Source organism: Rana temporaria, chromosome 1 (genome assembly GCF_905171775.1).
Source record: "Rana temporaria chromosome 1, aRanTem1.1, whole genome shotgun sequence".
In the NCBI taxonomy this organism is placed as follows: Eukaryota; Metazoa; Chordata; class Amphibia; order Anura; family Ranidae; genus Rana; species Rana temporaria.
Window position 1 is genome coordinate 261,586,178 of NC_053489.1, and position 12,189 is coordinate 261,598,366.

Here is a 12,189-nt window from a genome sequence, read left to right on the forward strand (position 1 = left end):
CTTTACAGATACAATATCTCACAAAAGTGAGTACACCCCTCACATTTAAAAAAAAAAATGTATTATAGCTTTTCATGTGACAACACTGAAGACATGACACTTTGCTACAATGTAAAGTAGTGAGTGTACATCTTGTATAACAGTGTACATTTGCTGTCCCCTCAAAATAACTCAACACAGCCATTAATGTCTAAACCGCTGGCAACCCCTAAGTGAAAATGTCCAAATTGGGCCCAAAGTGTCAATATTTTGTGTGACCATCATTATTTTCTAGCACTGCCTTAACCCTCTTGGGCATGGAGTTCACCAGAGCTTCACAGGTTGCCACTGGATTCCTCTTCCACTCCTTCATGACGACATCATGGAGTTGGTGGATGATAGAGACCTTGCGCTCCCCCACCTTCCATTTGAGGATGCCCCACAGATGCTCAATAGGGTTTAGGTCTAGGGAGATACTTGACCAGTCCATCACCCTTACCCTCAGCTTCTTTAGCAAGGAAGTGGTTATCTTGGAGGTGTGTTTGGGGTCGTTATCATGTTGGAATACTGCACCCAGTCTCCGAAGGGAGGGGATCATGCTCGGCTTCAGTCAGGCTTTCCTGTGCATCATCTTTAGAAGAGGCTTCCTTCTGAGACAACAGCCATGCAGAACAATTTAATGCAGTGTGCTGCGTATGGTCTGAGCACTGACAGGCTGACCCACCACCCCTTCAACTTCTGCAGCAATGCTGGCAGCATTAATACATCTATTTCCCAAAGACAACATCTGAATATGACGCTGAGCACGTGCACTCAACTTCTTTGGTCGACCATGTAGAGCAACAATTCTTTCTTTCTTTCTCTTTTTTTTTTTATATATCCTCAGAGAGTTCTTTGCCATGAGGTGCCATGTTGAACTTTCAGTGACCAGTGTGAGAGAGAGAGAACACCAAATTTAACACACCTGCTCCCCATTCACACCTGAGTCCTTGTAACGAGTCACATGACACCGGGGAGGGAAAATGGCTAATTGTGCCCAATTTGGACATTTTCACTTGGGGGTGTACTTTTCTTTTTTTTTTTTTTTTTTTCAGTGGTTTAGACATTAATAGCTGCATGTTGAAGTTTTTTGAGGAAGCAGCAAATTTGCACTGTTATACAAGCTGTACACTCTCTACTTTACATTGTAGCAAAGTGTAATTTCTTCAGTGTTGTCACATGAAAAGATGTAATAAAATATTTACAAAAATGTGAGGGGTGTACTCTTTTGTGAGATACTGTACATCACATCAGTCCCTGCTCTAAAGGAGCTTGCAATCGAAGGGCCCTAACTCGCATGTATACACACATTGTAGGGCCAATTAAAGGGGTTGTAAAGGTTCGTGTTTTTTCACCTTGATGCATCCTATGCATTAAGGTAAAAAAAAAACTTGCAGTCACCAACCCCAGCCCCCATTTTACTTACTTGAGCCCCGAATTTCTGTGGGCACAATCCCGCTTTGCTTTCCCCAAGGTCTTGTTGGCTCTTCATTGGATAATTGATTGCAGCGCAGCCATTGGCTCCCGCTGCTGTCAATCAAATCCAATGACGCGGCAGCCGGGGGGGGGGGGGAGTCATACAATTGGCATCTATGGACGCCGATTGTATGGCACGTGAGTGCGTCCCCAAGGTAACCCTCTCGGGAGACCGCTTCCCAGAGGGGGGTTAGCTCTCGTGGGAGAGCCGCCGTGGGACCCTAGAATAGGACGATCGGGGCCACTCTGTGCAAAACAAACTGCACAGTGGAGGCAAGTATGACATGTTTATTATTTAAAAAAAAAAAATAGCGGAACCTTTACAACCACTTTTAATTTACCAGAATGTCTTTGGAGTGTGGGAGGAAACCAGAGTACCTGGAGGAGACCCACGCAGGCCGAGGGAGAACATGCAAACTCCAGGCAGGTGGCGGCATGGTTGGATTTGAACCTTTTGACCTTTTGTAGACGCCATGAAAAATGGCTGCAAATACAGTATATTGAAAGTTAATTATTCAAAGAGAAAATGTGAACTTCCGGAAAATGTAAGGATTTGTGAGCTCATCTGGTTTTCTGAAAGCTCTTTTTTTTATTGACACCGACTACATCTTATTGTAGCATGGGTCATTATACAAGCACAATGTACTGGGGAAGGTTATTTCAGACGAGTTGGAAATTTTCAGCCAATAGACCTTTGTTCTGTCTGTTCTTTTTGTATACAATCCAGGGAACCATCTTTTTTTGGGTGTATTCTGTAATATCTGGCCACCATCCTGTCTATGGCTGGTTTAAGTGATCTGTATGTAGGACAGCTGTCTTTCTTAAGCTGTGGATAATTGTTTGTAAAACTGAGGATAATTGAGAATGTTCTGTGCTCTCGGCTGAACATTTCACCTAATAAGCTTTCATGCGGACACTACAGTGAGTGTGGTTTTGCATGTCAGCATGTGTTTTGTTATGAAATACCCAGCTCTCTGTAATAGTGTCTGCCAGCAATAAAGATTTTATGACCTGGAGTAACATGTTTCAGACCAGTAGTAGCATTTCCTCGCTATAGCTGCCACGTTCCTGTACAATGTATATGTATGCATGTAACCTGCAGCACTCTGCAGCATCTGCTGTGCTCGTCTTTCACATGCAGGCACATATAGCCAGATTCAGGTACGGCGACGCATCTTTCAGGCGGCGTAGCGTATCGTATTTACGCTTCGCCGCCGTAAGTCAGAGAGGCAAGTGCTGTATTCGCAAAGCACTTGCCTCCTAAGTTACGGCGGCGTAGCGTAAATTGGGCCAGCGTAAGCGCGCCTAATTCAAATGAGGATGGGGGCATGTTTTATGTAAATGATTGGTGACCCAACGTGATTGATGTTTTTTACGAGCGGCGCATGCGCCGTCCGTATACATATCCCAGTGTGCATTGCTCCAAAGTACGCAGCAAGGACGTATTGGTTTAGACGTGAACGTAAATTACGTCCAGCCCCATTCACAGACGACTTGCGCAAACGACGTAAACGTTTCAAATTTTGGCGTGGGAACGACGGCCATACTTAACATTGACTAGGCCAGCTATTTGTTCGACTAACTTTACGCCGGAAAACGCCTTACGTAAACGGCGTATCTTTACTGCGACAGGCGCACGTACGTTCGTGAATCGGCGTATCTAGTCATTTACATATTCTACGCCGAACTCGACAGAAGCGCCACCTAGCGGCCAGCGGAAAAAATTGCACCCTAAGATACGACGACGCAGGCCGTCGTATCTTAGCTAAGTTTTAAGTGTATCTCAGTTTGAGCATACACTGAAACTTACGACGGCGCAGATTCCTTGTTACGTCGGCGTATCTACTCTTTGTGAATCTGGCTAATAATATAGAAAGCTTTCACACAAATCCCATACATACAAAGGTGTAATTGGACCTCCATTTTCAGATCAGGAGTGTCTAACTCCAGTCCTGAATACAGGCTGAGATTAGGGACTAGAGGAGGGGTCTCCAAACTTTTGAAACAAAGGGACAGTTTATTGCCCTTCAAGCTTTAGGGGGCCCGGATTGTGGACAGTGGGAGTAAAAAATGCCCTGGCATCAGTGGGAATAAACCATGCAGTAGGTTTGATGGATCAGTGGGAGTAAAAAAAATTATACCATTGTTGTCAGTGGGAGGAATAGTTGCCCCGTTATTGGTGTCGGTGGAAGGACAAGTGCCCCATCTGTGGTGTCATTGGGAGGAATAATACCCTATCATATGTGCCAGTGGGAGGAATAGTACCCCATTGTTGCCAGTGGGAGGAATAGTACCCCATTGTTGCCAGTGGGAGGAATAGTACCCCATTGTTGCCAGTGGGAGGAATAGTACCCCATTGTTGCCAGTGGGAGGAATAGTACCCCATTGTTGTCAATGGGGGGGAATAGTGCCGCATTGTTAGTGGGGGGGGGATAGTGCCCCATTGTTAGTGGGGGGGAGTAGAACCCCATTGTTAGTGGGGGGGGAATAGTACCCCATTGTTAGTGTGGGGGGGAATAGTACCCCATTGTTAGTGGGGGGGGGAATAGTACCCCATTGTTAGTAGGCGGAATAGAACCCCATTGTTGGGGGGGGGGGGAATAGTACCCCATTGTTGGGGGGGGGGATAGTACCCCATTGTTAGTGGGGGAGGGGATAGTACCCCATTGTTGTCAGTAGGGGGAATAGAACCCCATTGTTAGTGGGGGGGAATAGAACCCCATTGTTAGTGGGGGGAATAGTACCCCATTGTTGTTGTCAGTGGGGGAATAGTGCCCTGTCTTTGGTGTCATTGGAAGGAATAGTGACTTGTACCAGTGGAAAGAATAGTGCCTCAAGGGCCAGAAAAAGTAAAGGGCCGCATCCGGCCCCTGCGGGCTACAGTTTGGAGACCCCTGGGCTATATGATGGAATTCAATAACCGTTTGTTCTGTTAAGTTTTCTTGGGGATTGATACCCATGTTATTGGTGTGTTACCTTTATATTTGTGCTCACCAGAAACCTGTCCATTGTCCCTTGAAATACTGCAATGACGGATTTAAAGAGATCATTCTCACCATCCCCATTGAGCTGTGATGATCTGCATAGATCAACACAGGCTCAACGTAAAGGTATATAGAAAACAAATAGTAGCTATGTGTCCTGTTCAAACTATAAAACGCTGTGTTGAGGAGCAGCTTTGCATTTTTCTGCAGTGCAATGCACCGCAGCATGTTGCAATGCATAGTTTTGATTGTCCTTTTGTGACACTTTTTAATAAGGTTTAAACAAAAAAGTAAACCGTGCAGTGTGTTGTAACCACCAATTGCACTGCCCCTTATTTTCTTTACACAACATACACCAGTGTATAATAATTTTTAGTATGTGGGCTGGTGTGATGAGCCCTAAAGGTTTACGATCTTTTCCATATAGTGTAATGATTGTATGGCTATGGGTGTGTCTCCAGCTCCTTGTTGTAAAAGGGGTAAGTCAGTATCTTAAAGCGGCAATAAACCACTGGGCGTTTTTTTTCTTTTTTTTTTTGCACCCTGAAAGGTAAAGCCATAATGTGCTAGTATGCATTGAATACTAGCACATTATGTTAAACTTGCCTTAAAACTAAGCCCTTCCAGCGCCGAGCTGTCACTGCTGCAGACACTCCCGTCTTCACCTGGTCTTCCTTCTGAGGTCGCAGACTCCGGCTGTGTCACTGGCCAAGCCGCGATGACGTATATATTCAAAATATATAAATATTTTTCTCCTTTTTTTTTTTTTTTTTTTTACAAGTGATCACATGACCTCTGTTCTCAGCTGCATAAAAGGTTTAGAAAAGTGGAGACTACAGGGGGTGTTTAAGCAGGAGGCAGAGAAACAGCAGTGCACTGATCTTCCCAGTAAATCGCTGCACCAGGCAGGCGGTGGGTGGGAGGTTTCTGTCAGCAGATGCCTGACCCTTGGAGTACAGTATGCCCAATTAGAATGCAAAGAAGAAAACGAACCAAGCTGGGATATATGTGCTTCCATGCCCTGGTGAGGTTACTTTGCAGTAAGAAAGCAGGGGGTGTGGCAGGATCACCAGGGATTTCACACGAGGGAAACAATGCAAAGAGAACAGGATATTTTTTTTAATACAAGTAAGTGGTGCAACAGACACATATCAAGAATATGAAATGTTGGGGTATTTCTATTGCATCTGTGAAATTAGGCTGACTCTGGGGTGTCTGCCTACTCTTTGCCCTGTGCATATATTAATATTATTACTTAAAGAGCGGGTCCGGGAAAAAAATAAATTAAAAACCAGCATCTACACGAACTGCAGCTGCTGGCTTTTAATAAATGGTCAGTTACCTGTCCTGCTGTCCCTCAATGTCGGCAGTAGGGTTCCCGGCGTGAAGTCAAAAGGCTACACTGCCGCCGCCATTGCAGGTAAGGGAACCCGGCAGTGTAGCATTTCGGCTTCACGCCGGGAACCCTACTGCGCATGCGCAAGGCCCCGCTCCTCTCTCCCATTAGTCCGGCTGCCAGGGGAGGAGGAGGGAGCCCCGCGGTGACATCACGTCCGCGGCCGGACTCCCGGATGAGGGGAAGGATACCTGTCAAAGACAGGCATCCTGTCCCCCCTCCGGTGCCAATTGTGGCACCGGAGGGGGGCGGAATCTGATGAGCGGAAGTTCCACTTTACTGTGGAGCTCCGCTTTAATGATCATGGATGTAAAGAATTCTAAGTTTTGGTCCCCAAACCAAAAGACCAAAGGGAGGGGGCAATTGGACTATTACGGTACAGATAAGCAAGTCAAGTGTAGAAACATATATAAAGAAATATAGATAGAATATGTATTAATACAAAAATCAATAAAACACACATAATCATGTACAATTTAAAAGCATAGTGACAAACCATATATATCACCAGTATAATATAGTATAAGAGGGGAAAATCACAGTGGGATTGAGGGTTACGGAAAGCATCTCAACTAGTTTCGCTGGCTAATGCTGCTTCATCAGGAGAACATCTGTAATGTTGATTAACAATTAATCAGTAACTGTACAATTAGCCAAAACAATAGTACAGTCACAAGTAAGAATCTATGCATGGGGAAAAGAAGGCCAAGCTGCTTGCCTAAAAACCCTTGCCAGTAGAGCGTGACGGGCGTCGCCAAGGCAATGATCATGAGTTGTTGAATTTCTAACCTTCATCTTATGCCCATGTGACTTGCCCAAATCGGGTTAGGTCCAGCCTCACAGAGGTGCTTCTGCTGGTGGCAGCAGGGTGACTAGGGCAGAGACTTCAACTCACTAATACAATGGCTTCCTCTGACCTGAAACACGGGGCAATGACCTCCTGCCAGGTCAGCTAGTGAGGGGTGACTCCATAACAGGTAAGGGATTCCTCTCCAGCTATTCATTACAAGAGAGGGCCATTTTTCCAGTCTTAGATTCTGGGTTTGTTCTTGATGTATTTGCAGTCATTTAGAGCTGTCATCCAATAATCCGTGAATTCAATGGGCTTCATTCATCTTAAACACATAAAAGGACGGAGTACAACAAGTGGTTAAGAGCAGCAGCTATTTAGGAGGCCCTTTTAAGTCTTTTAATGCATCCATTCCTCTGTGAAGTCTTCAGCTACCAGCAGAGATTATCTTTTGGCATCTTCCCAAGGCATGTAGCAGGTTAATGCCATTTCTGTCTGATGATTAACAAATATGTTACTAAACAGTAAAACACTGCTGTTTATCTGCATGCTGTTGTGTGTTATGTGCCAAGTTTGCCCCACGCTAATTAAATCCCTGGCTTGTTTTTCTTCCTTTTGCAGGTCAACAGTGAATCGTTAAGAAGTGAAAGCGCATCGAACTTTATATCCTAAAGAAAACGCATGGGGGTAATAAGCAGGTCTGTGTGTTTTTTTTCTCTTGCTTTACTGATTGGTAAAACCTCCTGCCACATACTTGTCACGTTAGCCAGAGTTTGTGCAGACTGTTGTCTGCAGAGTGCAACATGATCAGGATACCATCAGCCTGAAAGGTCCAGTAAAGGGCAGTCTAGAGTTTTCTCTATAAAGTGCTATACTTACAGGTTTAGGATAGGTTGGCAAAGTTTAAGCGAAACTTCACCTACCTTTTTAGAAAAAATAGTAGTGCTGTCAAGCGATTAAAATTTCTAATCGCGATTAATCGCATTAATGTCATAGTTAACTCACGATTAATCGCGCGATTAAGGAGGTTCACCCTTTAAAACATTTTTTTTTTTTTTTGTTTTTTTATTTTTTTTTTTTTTTTTTATAATTGTGTTTTTTTATTTTTTTACATTTTGATCACTTTTATTGCTGTCACAAGGAATGTAAACATCCCTTGTGACAGCAATAGGTGGTGACAGGTACTCTTTATAGAGGGATCGGGGTCTAAAAGACCTCCGAGCCCTCCTTTGCACTTCAAAGTATTCAGATCGCCGAAAACGGCGATTCTGAATACTGTGTACTTTTTTAAATCCGGCGCCACTTCCGTGGTTTCAATGCGGAGACTGAATCAAAGCCTTTTACGGCTTAGTGTCAGTCTCCGCCTGAACACAGAACGCGGCGGATGGAGGATCGGGTCTCCCGGTGGGACGGGAGGGCCCGGTCAGAGCGGCGAAAGGCGGCGGGAGGGGGGGATGTCCCCTCCCGCTCCTCCGGCATAACAACCGAGCGGCTTTTAGCCGCATCGGTTGTTATGTTTGGATAGCCGATCGCCCGCTCTAAACAACGGTACCGGGATGATAACCCCCGAACGCCGAGGACGCATATATGCGTCCCGTCGGCGTGAAAGGGTTAAGAGGTACGTGCTGAAAAAAAAAAATGTTTTAAAGGGTGAACCTCGTTAATCGCGCGATAAAAAAATTTACGGCGTTAAAATGGGTTTGTGTTAACGCCGTTAATAACACGTTTAACTGACAGCACTAAAAAATAGAAAAGGCCATTTCCACATGCAGGGAGTAAAGTAGTTCCCAGGATCACGTGAAGCTCTGCTTTAATGAAAAAGGGGGTTATTTACAAAAGACAAATCCACTTTGCACTTGTGAGTGCACTGAAAGTTCTAAAATGAGGGGAAGCTCTGCTGATTTTATCAACCAATCACGTGCAAGCTAAAATGCTGTTTTTTATTTTCCTTGCATGTCCCCCTCGGATCTACAGCAACTGCACTTTCAGTGCAAAGTGTATTTGCCTTTCGTAAATAACCCCCATAGTGTTGATGCATTTGAATGAAGTAATTTGCCCACAAAGTCAAAGGAAAGTTAAAGAAAATGTTTTGTTTTACACGCACAATTAAATGTTTCTGTAGTGATGGTGACAGGAGGAGTCCACATACGTTTACCCCTTGTGTCTCCAGGGACGATCTATTCCTTTTAGCTATCCAACATGCCCACCCCAGTGCTGCTCACTCCTAGGTTCCCTGCTGCAAAAATACCAGGCTCTTAAAATGATACTAAACACACACTGTTTCATTTAGAGTATCCCTTCTATTTCTGTATATGGATGATGCTGTTGGAATTATTTTAATAAAAAGGAAACCTCCAAGTACTTTTTTCCTAATCGATATACAGCTGTCACATGACCCAGGACACTGCCGATCACTGATTGAGGTAAAAAGCCAATCAGCGGCTCTTTACCACATGATCAGCTGTGTCCAATCAGAGGTGATCGTGGAGGTAAACAAAAGTTGGTTATCGGCATTCCTTTCCTCACACTGACTGCATGAGGAGAGGAGAAGAGCGCCGATAACCAGCTTCTCTAAAAGAGACATGTACACTGATAATCATTTAATTAAAGGGGTTGTAAAGGTACAAATTTTGTTTTCCTAAATAGCTTCCTTTACCTTAGTGCAGTCCTCCTTCACTTACCTCATCCTTCCATTTTACTTTTAAATGTCCTTATTTCTTCTGAGAAATCCTCACTTCCTGTTCTTCTGTCTGTAACTACACACAGTAATGCAAGGCTTTCTCCCTGGTGTGAAGTGTCGTTGCTCGTCCCCTCTCTTGGACTACAGGAGAGTCAGGACCCTCTCTACGTTGCAGATAAAGGAGCTGTGTGTTGGTTGGCGTCCTGACTTTCCTGTAGTCCAAGGGAGGCACCGACACTCCACACCAGGGAGAAAGCCTCACATTACGGTATGTAGTTAAAGACAGAAGAACAGGAAGTGAGGATTTCTCAGAAGAAATAAGGACATTTAAATCAAAATGGAAGCATGAGGTAAGTGAAGGAGGACTGCACTAAGGTAAAGGAAGCTATTTAGGGGGGAAACAATTACCTTTTAAGGGCATTGATTATCAATGTCATGATTATCAGTAAAGTCCCAAAAGTTCCCACCAGTGCCGCCATCAGTGGCTTCTCATCAGGCTGCACTGATAGGTGACACTATCGGTGGCCATCGATGCAGCCTCTGCGCACATTGGGGTAGATTCACAGAGAATTTACGCCGGCGTATCCATAGATTCGCCGCGTAAATTCAAATCTGCGCCGGCGTATCTACTTTCTGTATTCAGAAAGCTAGATACGCCGACTTTAGCCTAAGATACAACTGGCATAAGTCCCTTACGCCGTCGTATCTTAGGGTGCATTCTGACGCTGGCCGCTAGGGGCGCTTCCGTTGTTGTCGGCGTAGAATATGCTAATTTCCTAGATATGCCGATTCACAAATGTACGTGCGCCCGGCTTTCGTTTTTTACGTCGTTTGCGTTAAGGCTTTTTTGGCGTAACGTTGCTCCTGCTATTAGGAGGCGCAGCCAATGTTAAGTATGGACGTCGTTCCTGCTTCGAAATTTGAATTTTTTACGTCGTTTGCGTAAGTCGTTCGCGAATAGGGCTGGATGTAATTTACGTTCACGTCGAAAACAATACGTCGTTGCGCCGTATTTGGAAGCAATGCACACTGGGATATGTACACGGACGGCGCTGGGATAAAACACGCCCCCCATTCCACATTTGAATTACGCGTGCTTACGCCGGCCCCAATTACGCTATGCTGCCGCGACTTACGGAGCAAGTGCTTTGTGAATACAGCACTTGCTCCTGTAAGTTACGGCGGCGTAGCGTAAATACAATACGCTGCGCCGCCGTAACATAAAGCGCAGGTACCTGAATCTACCCCATTATTGAAAAAGAAAAATTCCCTGTTTGCAAAATTTTATTAAAAAAAGTGTTTTTTGTTTTTTTGTTTTCTCAATATTTTTGGTATTTATGTGTTTAGCAAACAATAACCTAGTAGTGATTAAAGGGGATGTGCCATGAAAAAAAAATATTAAAAGCCAGCAGCTACAGATACTGCAACTGCTGACTTTTAATATTAGGACACTTACCTGTCCTGGAGTCCAGCGCCGTCCGCAGCAGAGGACGAGCGATCGCTCGTCACTCTGCTGCTCCCCCCCGCCATCCTCAGTGAGGGAACCAGGAAGTGAATCGCTCCGGCTTCACTACCCGGTTCCCTACAGCGCATGCGCGAGTCGCGCAGCGCCGCTGATTGGCTCCCGCTGTGCTCTGGGAGCCAAGTGTTCCCAGAGCACAACGGGGGGAGGACGGGAGGTGACGTCATGCCCGCAGTTTTCCCGAAAACTGTGTGGCCGGAAGTGGGTGCAAATACCTGTCTTTAGACAGGTATCTGCACCCCCTCCCCCCTGAAAGGTGTCAAATGTGACACCGGAGGGGGGGAGGGTTCCGATCAGCGTGAGTTCCACTTTAGGGTGGAGCTCCGCTTTAAATTCCACCAAAACAAAGCTCTATTTGTGTAAAAAAAAATGATACAAAATGTTGTTTGGGTACAGTGTTGCAAGACCTCGCAATTGTCATTCAAAGTGCGACAGCTGAAATTTTGGCTTGGGCATGAAGGGGGTTAAAGTGCCCATTAGACAAGTGGTTAATATTCACGTACCAGTCCTTTATTGTTGTACATAATCCTCTGTTTTTCTTTCTATAAATATGTTCATGATTTGGTCCAGTCCCAGTATGTTATGTGTGAATTGCATACATTTTATTTTCTCATTTGCATGCACTTATTTGTCCATCCACTTTCACTACTTGCAGTTTAATAAATGATGAGCATCAACAAGCTGCTTAAGAGTTGAAAGGTTTCCTAGCAACAATCTGTACGAGAGATGGCAGCCCAGATTTAGTCCGCCTTTGTTTCCCCGTGCTTGTTGGTATCGGAGTACAATTGTTCGGGAAAGAGAATGATAAATGTCCTGCCAAATGGATGCTGGAGAAATGTGAGACATTGACCTGCATAGAAATTGGGGACAAAGACCAGCTCAGCCAGCTAGTGTTTAATATGCATGTACCAGATTTCAGTCTCGCTGTTACATGGCAGACTTTGACACATTCCCTTCTCGCTTAGAGGAATAAAAGTAAAATGAAATTGTACTAGATCATTTAATAGTAATTGCTCTGCCCTGGAAACCGCTCGGTCTAAATGAGTCTTTTCCCAGTATTTTGAGTCTTGAGCGTTTCCTAAAATGCTGCTAGATTTGGGACGTTTTACACTTGCCATATGGGGGGTTCTTGGTGGTTGGGAAATGATCCAGACAGTGACGGGTCCCTCATTTCATCAAAACACTTGTGTGCCGCTGTTTAAGCTTCCAATGCAATTAGCATTTTCAAAGTCGAACCAAAGACATTACTTTTTTTTGTTTTTTTTAATTTTGGATACAGTAAAGGTGGGTTATAACCCCTGTGTGTTTTTTTATTTATTTATT

At 44.6% G+C, this 12,189-nt stretch overlaps 1 protein-coding gene across 3 annotated transcripts in view; it reads left to right on the plus strand.

Annotated features, from left to right (window-relative positions):
* SEMA4D (semaphorin 4D) overlaps window positions 1–12,189 on the plus strand; it is a 137,279-nt gene that overhangs the window by 53,237 nt on the left and 71,853 nt on the right. For all 3 annotated transcript variants that reach the window (XM_040355038.1, XM_040355046.1, XM_040355027.1), the window contains exon 2: window positions 7,286–7,362. The gene's annotated coding sequence lies outside the window, so the exon portion shown is untranslated. The remainder of the gene's footprint in view (window positions 1–7,285; window positions 7,363–12,189) is intronic.